We start from the raw sequence: 12,831 nt of genomic DNA, 5'->3' as shown, positions 1-12,831 counted from the left end.
TGACAAGCGTGGACTGTTTCAGACACATGATCGTGACAAGCGTGGACTGTTTCAGACACATGATCGTGACAAGTGTGTCCTGTTTCAGACACACGAGCTGACTTGGTTTTGTGGGCTATTTGGGGCCACCAGTTACCTTTCATCACAGTGTTGCTGGGGTAAAATACACCTCACATTTCAAATGACTGGCTTGCAAGCAACATCTTAGAATACAGCCCACCTTTCTTAGTTCTAGAAGTGGGGTGCTGCGGGGTGCCCCAGGGGAGGGGAGGGAAAAACAGCAGAGGGGCTGCCACAGCTGCAGTAACTCTGCCTGTCTCCAGGAAGCAGTGGGACGGGCACCACTTCCAACCAGTGGATGTCAGCACCGTGGCCTACAGTTGGTGGAGGAGCCCGCCCCTGTTCACTTCGGTTGCTGGCCGAGCCCCACTTCGCTGAGAATGTCTGTGTCATTAACCAGAAGGAAAACTGGGCGGGAGGGGCGGGTCTTGTCCAGTGCTGTATCCCCACCTTGCCTGGTGCGGGGCACACCTCACATGCCGGGACGGACAATGTGTGTGAGTGAGGTCAAATACACATAACATAACATTTACCGTTTTATTTTATTTTATTTTATTTATTTTATTTTATTTTATTTTTGAGACAGAGTCTCGCTGTGTTACCCAGGCTGGAGTGCAGTGGTGCGATCTCAGCTCTTTGCAGCCTCCACCTCCCAGGTTCAAGCAATTCTCCTTCCTCAGCCTCCTGAGTAGCTGGGGCTACAGGAGCATGCCACCATGCCCAGCTAATTTTTTTATTTTTAGTAGAAATGGGGTTTTACCATTTTGCCAGGCTGGTCTCAAACTCCTTACCTCAGGTGATCTGCCCACCTTGGCCTCCCAAAGTGCTGGGATTACAGGTGTGAGCCACCGTGCCTGGCCAAAATTTACCATTTTAAAGTGTACCATTTGGCCGGGCATGGTGGCTTAGGCCTGTAATCCCAGCACTTTGGGAGGCTGAGGGAGGTGGATCACCTGAGATCAGGAGTTCAAGACCAGCCTGACCAACATGGATAAACCCCGTCTCTACTAAAAATACAAAATTAGCCGGCTGTGGTGGCAGGTGCCTGTAATCCCAGCTACTCAGGAGGCTGAAGCAGGAGAATCACTTGAACCTGGGAGGCAGAGGTTGAGGTGAGCAGAGATCGAGCCATTGCACTCCAGCCTGGGCAACAAGAGCGAAACTCCGTCTCAACATAAATAAATAAATAAAATGTACCGTTCAGTGGCACTCAGTACATTCACGGTGTCCTGCAACCAACACCACTGTTGACTTCCAGAATGTTTTCATCACCCTGAAAGGAAACCTCATAACCATTAAGCAGCCTGGTGGTTGTAATAAGGAGCATTCACTTTTTAAAATTATTATTAATTTTTTGTCTAAGACAGGGTCTTGCCCTGTCACCCAGGCTGGAGTACAGTGGCTCCATCATAGCTCACAGCAGCCTCTAACTCCTGGGCTCAAGCAATCCTCCCACCTCAGCCTCCCGGAGTAGCTGGGACTACAGGCGTGCACCACCACACCCAGCTAATTTTTTAAAGTTTTTTGTAAGACAGTCTCACGATGTTGCTCAGGCTGGTCTTGAACTCCTGAGTTCAAGCAGTCCTCCCACCTCAACCTCCCAAAGTGCTGGAATTTCAGGCGTGAGCCACCGTGTCAGGCCATACATGTTATTTTCTAAAATGAGAAGAAACAGCTTTGCCTTAAAGAATGAGCCCACCGCTCCGTTCACTCCCATCGCTGGAGAGGGGAGGCCCGCCCTGTCGGATGTGCTTTGCTGTACTTGGGGCCATTTTTGTAATGTGGCTTGTATTCAGTCCTTCACATTGGATTCTACGGGCCTCACACACACCGGTGTGCGCACACACACACAAACACACCAGCCTCATTCTTTTACAGTTGCCCTCTGTGATGGTCTTGAAACTTCTAGGAGGACCCATGGCAGTGAAGAAGTCCAATTTCCATTTGCGGAGGGATTCCATGCTCAACTGCGGGGCGTCCTCGAGGTTGTCTAGATGCATGGACTTGGCAGATACTTATGCAATTCTGCTGCCATTTAAATAAGAAAGCACCGTCTGGAAAAGCAGACAGCCCAAGAAAGGGGAGGACAGGCCCTCAGGGCCAGACTTGGGTGGGATTGGCTAAGGCCAGGCCCAGAAATTCCAGCTGATCAGGGTCCGAGGGACTGGCTCAGACCAACCCAGATCAGGAGGCTGAGAGGACAGCAGACTGATGGGGTGAGGGGACCCAAGACCAGGGGAGGCCTTGTGCACTCTGGAGCACCAGGCTGGTGGCCAGTCCCTGGCTCCTGGTGGCAGGGTCATCTGCCCGGTAGAAGTACCGGGGAGTCTGCAGCGGTAGTGGCACATACCTTTCCCCCTTATGGGGCAAGGTCACCTGGAGAGGTGGCTGGACAGGCCACCTCTGGGCAAAGTTAGTACACAGGACATGCTTTCCCTGTCATGCCCACAGTCCAGTGAGGGAAAAGAAAGGGCTGAGGGCTTGTCGGGCAGGCAGTGTTCCAGACAACCAGTCTAAGAGGCCTGGTGGCCGGGCTGGCTCCAACACCCCCAGCTAATGTCATTTCAGGGCTGAGCTGCAGGCAGTGTTTGGGGTCCTGTGCTCCAGGCCCCAGTGCTAGGGGGCTCATTCTTAGGGCCCGAGAGGAGGAGCGGCTGGAGGAGCATGAAAGAACACAGGAGCCTGCAGGTGAGCTGGCGTTGCAGAACCTGTTCAAACCGAAATGTGTTTGTGCTGCCATTCCCATTTTTAAAGAGATAATCCAACAGGAAAATGTGTTGATTCTTTCAGATTCGCCATGCCTGAGAAACACCATTCATTCAGGCCATGGGGCTGCATGCAAGCTCTTGCCCCTCTCTCAGTGGCACTGGGAAGGGACATTTCATTCCCCAAGGCTGCGCTTGCAGTTCTCACGCTGTCAGGGGCAGAAGAGAATCCTGGGAGGTCCAGGCTTGCAGGCTAGGAGGCAGAGAGCACCTTGAGTCCAACACTCCACTTTAGCAGGATCTGAAAGAGACAAGCATGACATCCCGCAGCAGGGTGACCCCAGCTAATTCTCTGTCTCTCCAAGCTGTCACATAGCAGGAGCAGCTGGAGCGACTGCTCTTGGGTGCTGTCATGACCCGGGTGAAGGAGAGCGGCAGTCCAAGCCAGGATTTTGGCAAAAGCAACAGAGGAAAGAATTGGATGATGCTGGTGCTCCTCCGTCAGCTCTGCTAGGACAGAATGCGGGCAGCTGACGGGACAGGAATGGCAGAGCAGACACAGACCCTGATGGAGCCCTTGCTGTATGCAAGGCTCTGTGCTGTGGGCTTTTGTGTTCGTTAACTCATTTGATCCTTGCCACAGCGCCTTTTACTAATGAGGAAACTGAGGCAGGGAGAGGTTGGGACTTGCCCAAGATTAACCAAAGGAGCTTTGCTGCTGGTGGTGAGGCCGTTGAGTCAGACAAGGAGAGTCATCAGCAAGGAGTCTCTCAGGAGCAACTGTGCCCCATTCTGGAACCGCGCACACTCTCCTGGGAGAGTCGCCTATTAATCCATGCACCCAACTACAGAAACGATTAGCTCAGCCTGGCTCACAGTTAAAATGGAAGCCCTTCACTCACTCACCAATGTCCTCTGGAAATGCCACTGTAGCATTAATAAGCCTTCCTGCAACACAACTGGGTACCAGGTGTCAGCTGGCCGAGTGACAAGAGCATCAGCTTCGAGCCAGAACATGGTTGGAATCCCAGTTCTCCTGTGTGGTCCTGAAATATGCCACTTCACTTTCAGAGAGTCCATTTTCCTCATCTGTAAAATGGGGATAACGACAGTCACTCATAGGGTTGTCTTAAGAATGTATTTCGAGGAGATAGCACAGGCTAAAAAAAAGCCACGAGCCCTGTGCTCAGCACACAGCAGATGCTTGGTTGAGTCCTACTATGAGGGAAGCGAGAGTTTTCCGAGCGAGAGCATTGAGGAGCAGAGGCATTCTGACCTGAGAAATGGGTTTGCAGACTTTGCTCAGCTCACAGGAAGATAGGCCAGTACCAGGGTGAAACCTATGAGTCAGCCCCAATAATTCCCCATAACGCCTGTAAGCCGTACAACATGTATTTAACACAGGCGCTGCAATCGATTGAGGTCTCCCTGTCAATCACGTCCTGGGGTGGGTCGGGGAAACCAGCAGGGCGGCCCCCGTGGGGCCAAGCCAGGCCTGAGACAGTCGGCTTGCGGTCTTGTTCAGACTTAGCTACTAACTGCTTTGGGGCCTTCGGCAAATTACTTAACTTCTCAATGTCTCACTCCCCTTATCTGTAAAATGGGGATAATAATATTTACCTACCTCATGGGGCTTGTTGCAAGAATTAATTAAAGTTTATGAAGTGCTTTGAGATTCCCAGATAAAAGGCCCTGCAAAAGTACAAAGGATTATTATCACAAGCCAGTAGGCTATAAAACATAATTTCACAGGAAAAGGCAAAATTTTAATTTCTGTACAAGCAGAAACAAAGGCAGATATAGTCATAGAAAGTTTTTTTTAAGTCTAGAAGATAATTTATATAATTTTTAAAAATTGTAACATGTTTTCTCCTTGCCAATAATCAATGCAGCTTGATAATTACAGATTTCAGTGGTAGGCCAGCAAAGGATCATAACGTGTCTCTTTGTGCCGGGCCTGGGTTAGGGACTCTCCTTGAGTTTGCCCTTGGAGTCCCACAGCAGCCCTGGGAGGCGAGTATCAGCATCCCAGTGTCATGTGAGGGGAGAGGAAGGCCAGCCCTAGAGCCTTGGAGGAGCTCTAGAGCTTTCCAGCTCTGAGGAAAGCTTGGTGACCTTCTAATTCCCCTTGGCAGAGCATCTTTAAGCAGATTTGAGTTGTAATCACAGGGGTAACCTAGAGAGAGGCTGGATCAGGCTGTTTGAAGGGAAAAATGAGCCACTATCCATATTCTAGTTCATGTTCGAACACCTGTCTCCCCAAGAAAGCCCCCCTTCCCCATCTCTAGGCTTCTTTCTTCATAAGAAAAAGGGAAAGATCGTCTCCAACTCCCTGTGAACTATGTAGGGAGATTCAATTACCTTCTGTTAAAAATATTAACAGATAATAAATAGATAGATAGAACTTTAAAGATGAGAAGCCCTTGATATGGGAAGTTTTGTATGGCTGGTCCCTTTCATCTCCCCTGGAAGCCTTTCCACAGGTTTAATAGGTGCCAGGGATGGGTAGTGCAAGCCCATACCTTTAGGATGGTTCTAAGGGGGACACAGAGGCAGCGTGAATGATCACGGGCTTGGGATTGAAGGCCTGGGTTGATTCACTCTGGGATTTGGGGTGGACGCTAGAACTGAGCCCCTGGGCAATGCATGCAAAGCACCTGATACTGGGGAAAAATGATTTTTATTTTTATATATTTTTTGAGAATGAGTCTTGCTTTGTCTCCCAGGCTGGAGTGCAGTAACGCCATTGCAGCTCACTGCAACCTCCTCCTTCCAAGGCTCAAGCCATCCTCCTACCCCAGCCTCTCGAGTAGCTGGGACCCCAGGTGCATGCCACCATGCCCAGCTAATTTTTTTGTATTTTTAGTAGAGACAGGGTTTCCACATGTTGGCCAGGCTAGTTTCGAACTCCTGAGCTCAAGCGATCCTCCAGCCTTGGTCTCCCAAAGTGCTGGGATTACAGGCATGAGCCACTGTTTCTGGCCCAAAAAAATGATTTTTATTATTCTTTTGTATATTAGATGCACAGAGAAATGGAAGAATACAGGGTGGGCAGAATAGTCGATAACCTCCCAGCTTGTCTGACAAATTTGAAAAGTACATTTAAACTAGAAAATTGTAACATGAAATGAATGGGGCACCAATGGATAAGAAAAAGGTGTCTTTGGCTCGTTCTGGGATCCATGTATCTGGGGAGAGCCTCCTGCTCCACTGGGGACATGCAGAGGCAAACCTGAAAGGGGGGTCCTCAGAGAGCAGATGCCTGAAGCAGGCGCGGGGGTCCCAGCCCACCCGAGTTGCTTCCTCTGAGCTACAGAAGCTAAACAGCCAGTAGCCCCAGTCACTTTTCTCCATGTGGAAGACCTTGGTTCAGATCTCAGTTTCGCCACTCGCTGTCTGTGACTGCAGGATTTTTAAAATTTCTCTTCCTATCTGGGAAACAAGAACCCTTCCCCTCAGGGTGTCCTGAGGACTCATGGGTCAGTGCTTAGCCAGCCTCCCAGGTGTGGAAATCCCCAGCCCCGGGAGGAACTGCCTCACCCCTGCTTGGGGCCAGCATTTTGCTGTGTGCTTTTTCTGTCTTATTTCGTGAATTCCTCACTGTGATCTAGGAGATAAAATGTCAAGATCTTAATTTGACCTTCAACTTTGAAGAAATACTTTTCTACTAAATTCCCTTTTTATGAAAAAAGAGAGAAAGATAAAATCTGTAACAGGATGGAATACATCGATGCAATCTGTCCCTCCATATTCCAAGTACTCTGAGCAATCTCTGCCAGGATCTGTGCAGGAAACACGAGCTTTGCAAACACCTGGCAATAAGAGCCCGGAGCGGCTCCGACGTCTCCCACCAGTGCCTGCATTCCTGGGCAGGTGACGAAGAGCCAGGGAGGGACAAACAGCCTGGAGACCAGGTCAGCGGGGTTGTGAGCCCACCCAAATATGGGCACCCAGAGTTGGCGCCATGCTCCACACCCACAACCTCTGCAGGGACGGACTCCCTGGAGCTGCTGATACAGAGGTACCAGAGAGAGGGAACTCATGTTCCTCAACTCCGGGAATTTGAGGATTAAAATAACCAAATTTGAGCATTGGAAAGGGAATGATTTAACATTTTTAATTTTTTATTTTTGGAGAGATGGGGTCTCACCATGTTGCCCAGGCTGGGCTTGAACTCCTGAGCACAGGTGAGCTCCCTCCTGGACTTCCCAAAGTGATGGGATTACAGATGTGAGCCACCGCACCCGGCCTGGAAGAGCTTTTGAGGTGGTATCATTTTACAGAAGAGAAAAACGGACTCGGAGAGGCCTGAGTGCTTTCTTAAGAGGGTACCGAAGCAGAGAACTGGCTTGCTCCCTGGGCCTGGCTGCTCAAGGTCCTTCCGTGCATTTCCCACTGGCTCTGCTTTTAATGGCCTCCCTGACCCTCAGTTTTTTCTTCTGCAAAACCAGTGTTGACCAGAAGCCAAAGTGATCATAAACGTAGAAATCCTGGCTGAGGAGCCTCTCAGGAGGCCAGAGAGGAGGATCCCTCAACTGAGGGAGAGGGACAGGCAGCCGCCTGGTGGGGCTGGAGGGCAGGGCCTCCCCTCTTTGGGGTCTGTGTTGGGAGGAAGGGGTTTCCCAGGAGAGTCCATGATCTTTCTTCCACCTCCCTGCTGGAAGCTCTCAGTCTGTTCCCCGGGCTGAATTTGCTTGGGCCCAGCTCTGAGCGGAGGGAGGCCCTATTCAGGACAAGGAAGCACGTGGGGAGGCCGCACCTGCTTGCTTCCCATGTGCTGGCCTCCGGCTGACTGCTCTTCCACCTACTTAGGACGCAGCTGCGTCCTAAATACGCACGTCAGAAGGAACAGGGACTGCCGTTTGGAGCTCCGTTGTGTGCAGGAAGCGCGCCTGTCCCACTGTCATGCAACCTTTCCCAGTCCTGCAATGACATCTGTAGAATGGGGTCCCTGTTCCACAGAGGGGGACCCAGAGGCTCATGATGGTTGGGCGGCTCACCCAAGGCCACGCAGCAAGAACTTGGCGGTCTCCCGGCTCCACACTCGTGGTCTCCCCACACCCACCCTCAGCAGCCTCTCTGGGGAGTGCCTGGACGTTCCGTCACCTCTGTGTGGGGGCTGGGGGTCCAGCTGGAACTGTGTGCTGGCCACTGGCCACCTGTCTGTGAAGGGGGCTGATGGACCTAAGGGCTGCTCAGGGCATTTCTAGCTCTCATTTTCGGGGCTGGCCACGGGGGTCTGCGTGAGGTCCCCGGGGAGCACTGCCCCCTGCCTGGGGTGGAGAGGGCTGCACAGATGTGACCCAGCCAGCAGCCTTGGAGAGACCTGTCCTCCCCGTGGACCTGGAGACCAGGGTTCGTCCGAGCACAGTGGCAGGAGGCCTGGACCGGCCCTGAGGCCTCTCAGACCCCAGGCGCGCTGTGCAGTGGACAGGATGGGCCTCAGTGGGCCTCAGGGTGCTCACTGCTGCAAGGAGAGGGCTGTGGGTGCTTGATTTCAGAAAAGACAAAAATCTCCGCATTTGGGCGTGAAAGAGACCTCTGAGATCTCCGGTGCTACCGCTGGTTTGCTTTGGAAGAACATTGTCTTGCTTAAAAGGCAACCCCATGTCTGAACACGCCTGTCCCTTCATGCTGGTATTCACGGTTCTGGAAGAAGCTGAAGGTCACGGATCTGGTGCTCAGTTAACAGAGTTACACCCAGCTTGTGCCGGTCTAACAAGCCACGCCAGAGGGGAAGCTGCCGGGGGCCTCCCAGGGTCCCTTCCTGAAAGAATTGTACTCACATTTAGCATTCTGCGCTTTGGCCTTGCCACACTGACTGAGCCACAGTTAATAATTCCACAGCATCTGTGAACCTAAGGACTCATTTAATCCGCCTGAGACCTTGTGAGGTGAGGGTTGTTAACCCTGTTTCCTCGGGTGAGGGGGATGCTGAGTGACCAGCCCTGGACGCACTGGGCAATGGTAGGGCTGGAGGTTGGGTCTGGCTTGACTGGCCCCGAGGCCCATGCTCTTGCCTTGAGCCCGGGCACCTGTCAGAGCATGGCGGCCTCTGGCTCTTTCTAAGTGGGGGAGACAGGCTTTGAATGAACTGAATTATGCCAGCTGTTGAAGGACTTGGTAGCAGGTTAGACTCTCATACCCTGGGAAGCCCCTCCTCCTGAAGGGAGAAGTGCAGACTCAGTACTGTTAGCTGCCATTTGCAAGCCCTACTGTGTGGGGGCACCACCCACGTGATTTCATCGACTGCTCACTGTGCAAGTAGGATCGGCACTCTTCATACCTTGTGGTGGGGACGCCGAGGCTCTGAGAGATGAAATGGCCTTCGTGAGTGACAGAGCCTGGATTCAAAGCCCAGGAGACACAACCTCAAAATAGGCTGTGATACTGCAAACTAGTCACTAAGAATTGTAATTTAAGGCCGAGCGCGGGGGCTCACGCCTGTAATCCCAGCACTTTGGTAGGTCGAGGTGGGTGGATTATCTGAGGTCAGGAGTTCGAGACCAGCCTGGCAACCCCGTCGCTACTAAAAGTACTAAAAAGGTGGAGGCTGCAGTGAGCCGCTATCATGCCACTGCACTCCAGCCTGGGCAGCAGAGTGAAACTCCCATTCAAAAAATACAAAAGGAAAAGACTTGTAGTTTTTAAATCTCCCTCTTATCACTACAGGGTGGGAAAGAGACAGGCACTGGCCGGAGGAGGGAAACCTTCTTTGACAAAGGATATTTCTGAATTGAAGCTATTGGTACCATGTTTTGTTCAGACCCAAAAAAGAGAAGTTGTTGGTCTAGCCTGGTAGTTCTCAACTCAGGGGATCTGGCAACGTCTGAGGATCTTTTTGGTTGTCACATGGTGGGGAGAAGGTGTGTGCTCCTGGCCTGGCGGGTGGAGGCCAGGGCTGCTGCCACACGTCTCATAAGGTGAGGACAGGCCCCACACCAAGGAACAATCCAGCCCACGATGTCAACAGTGCTGAACAGCGCACCTCCATCTCCCTCAGATGCCTTTGCTGTTATTTCCTGTTCCCCTGGTGCCGCCTACACAAATTTCATTCATTAATTCACTCATTCATTCCTTCATCCATTCATCTCTTCAATACGTATCAATAACTTCTGTGTGGTACACAATGGGCCCAGGTCGCACCTTAAGGAGCTCACATTTGGAGACTGGGGAGGAGAGAAAGAAAAGCAAGCAAAGGATGGGTGCCTGAGCCCAGCAGCACAGGGGCAGACAGGACGTGCGGTTCAGCCTGGGGACAGGGAAGGCTTCCTGGGTGAGTTGACACTGCCTCTGGGACTAGAAGAATGAGGAGATCCCACAGAAAAGAGGTCGTAATGTGCAAACGTTCAGAAGAGGGAGAGGGCCTCCCCTCGGAGCCTGCTCACTTCCTGCCAGGTTGTGGCCTGGAACAGGCTCCCTCCCACACTCAGTTTTCAAGGGAAGGGCAGAGGCCACCTGTTCTTAAAGCTTTCCAGAGGTCTCCATTGGCAGTGGAGCCAGGACAGTTATAGGGGAGGTGTCTCTTTCATCTCCCCAGGAGGGTCGGCCCTGTTGGGAACACCCCGTGATGCGAATTATTCAAATGGGCTTCTCCTCTGAGAAGCCGCTCTCCTCTGAACTTCAAACATCTTGACCAGTACTAATTGAGCAGCAAAGCATCCAGGAGATTAGATCTGCCCCAAACCAATTAGTTTAACTCTGGAGAAGTTTACCAAACATTCTTCTGTGATCAAAGACTCTTCTTTTTTTTTTTTTTTGCAGAGGGTGTGACGTTCCACTGTCTGTCTTCCTTTGCCATGGATGGACAGACAGCAGAGGAGAAGCGTGTCCTGCCTGTGCAGGTGGTCCTGGTATCATGGGGTTAAAAGATTGCATTTTCAACATTCTCACAATGGCTGTGCATTGTGACCCCCTGTTGTTTCTGTGACTTGGTGCAGAGATAAGAAAGGTCTTGGGGCTTTGAGGGAGGTGGTGCCTGAGACCCGCCCTCCACAGGCACTGAGAGACAGAATCCCAAGGCCCAGGTTTCACGGGTTCCACGGGTCCCACAGAAGGAAGGATGGCAAGCCTCTTCACGGCCAGGTCAGTTGCGTGATGGCCGTCGTTTGAGTCACTCACCATTTTCCAAGTGGCCTTACCAGTGCCGGGTGCTGGGGATGTCACAGATGAGGGAGAGGCCACCTGGGTCCTCCAGAAGCCAATGTCCAGTGGTTGGGAGGCACAGCAGGACACGTAGTCATGGTGCAGTGTGGCCACAGCCCTGTGTGCCGCCGAGGGGCCGGGAGCCTGCACCCTCTCCCTCTTCTGAACGTTTGTACATCATATGAGTTTTTTGTGGGATCTATTCGTCCTTCTAGTCTCAAGAGCAGCATCAACCCACCCAGGAAGCCTTCCCTGTCTCCAGGCTGAACCAGGTGTCCTGTCTACCTGACGCCAGGGCACCCATCCTTTGTTTGCTTTTCTTTCTCTCCTCTCCCCTCCCCAGAAGTGAGCTTCTTAAGGTGGGACTTGGGCCTGTTTGTGTATCTCCCCACAGAAGAGGTCCGATAAATATCAAACAGATGGAGGAATGAAGGAATGGAATTGTGCGGGCAGCATCAGGGAAACAGGAAGTAATGGCTGAGCTGCCTGAGGGAGATGAAGGTGCGTCCCTCAGCTGACGCTTTGTGGTGAGTGTGTCTGCTGGCACTGCTCTAGAATATTCTCCCTCTAGAACAATGCTGACAGGCATACAATCAAGTAGATGGATATTCCCTCCCCATCATGAAAGACTCATTTCATGGGAACAAGTCCGCACAGCAGCGTGTGAGTGTGTGCCCCACACACCAACCCCACCAAAACCCACAGCGTGCGTGCCCATGTCTCCCCGCCAACCAGCGACCGGGCGTGCTCGGCCCCGCTTCCTCATGAGAGCTGGTGACCCCGCCGCCCTTCCAGCTTTGTAATGGCAGAAACACGAGGACCAGAGAGGGGAGCAGAGAAGGCAAATGTTTGTCGACGCGAGTACAGGCGCTCCTACCGCAGGAGAGGAACACTAGCTGCTGTTATTTAAAGGGCATAAACTTTGCACCTGTGAAATATTCTCCTGGAAGTTTCAATTCAGAAAATAACTAGAAATTTTTTATGAACAGAAAAATGGAGGTTGCCTTCCCCTTGAGGTAGTAGAAATGCATTTCTCTGGTTCCGGACAAGATGAATTTAGAGTCAACAGCAATAGTCACACAAATGGCTTCAGGCAAGGTCTTGGTCGCCTCTTAGTTAAAGCTGCTATTTGAAGTTTTCTGTAAGAACAGTCATGATTTATTAGTTCTGGAGCTCCTGACCCCACTCAGTTCGGCCTCAACAGGTATGCTCATTTGAAAACACACATCAGCTGCCATTTTGCTTCAGGATGGCCAAATGCCCCACAAATTAGCCCTGTCATGTATCATGATCCCCTTTAGCATAAAGGGATCCCACATCCATCAGCTCCTGTGCAGGTTATCGGGGAACAGAGAGAACGAGATGAACATGACCGTGAAGCAGTGCTGTTGAAACCCACGCATCACCTTGTGTGGTCAATGAATGAGCGTTGGCGCACTTTTCAATAATCATAATGTTTACAAGCACTTGCTAAGTACCAGACACCGTGCTAAGTACCTGAGGTACCTCACTCAGCATAGACTTAGGAGGTGTGTGTTACGGTCACCAGCTAACAAATGAGAAAATGAAATGAAGTGTTCATTGGCCAGCGCCCTGAGAGAACTTGTAAGCCCAGAGCTGAGATGGGGCCCCAGTGGCCCACATACCCAAGTGGTGCAATGCGTGGCACAGAGCAGATTATAGAGGCATCCGCATTATTATTTTATTTGTATTATTATTTTGAAATGGGGTCTCATCTGTCACTCAAGCTGAAGTGCAGTGGTGTGATCATAGCTCACTGAAACCTTCAACTCCTGGGTTCAAACGATACTCCCGCCTCAGCCTCCTGAAGAGTTGAGACTATAGGTGCATGCTATCATGCCTGGCTAGTTTTCTTCTTTTCTTTTCTCTTCTCTTCTTTTCCCTCCCTCCCTCCCTCCCT

The sequence above is a fragment of the Colobus angolensis genome, unplaced genomic scaffold (genome assembly GCF_000951035.1).
Source record: "Colobus angolensis palliatus isolate OR3802 unplaced genomic scaffold, Cang.pa_1.0 Scaffold53, whole genome shotgun sequence".
NCBI classification, from domain to species: domain Eukaryota; kingdom Metazoa; phylum Chordata; class Mammalia; order Primates; family Cercopithecidae; genus Colobus; species Colobus angolensis.
The sequence above is the reverse complement of the archived record's forward strand: the minus strand, read 5'-3'. Positions refer to the sequence as shown.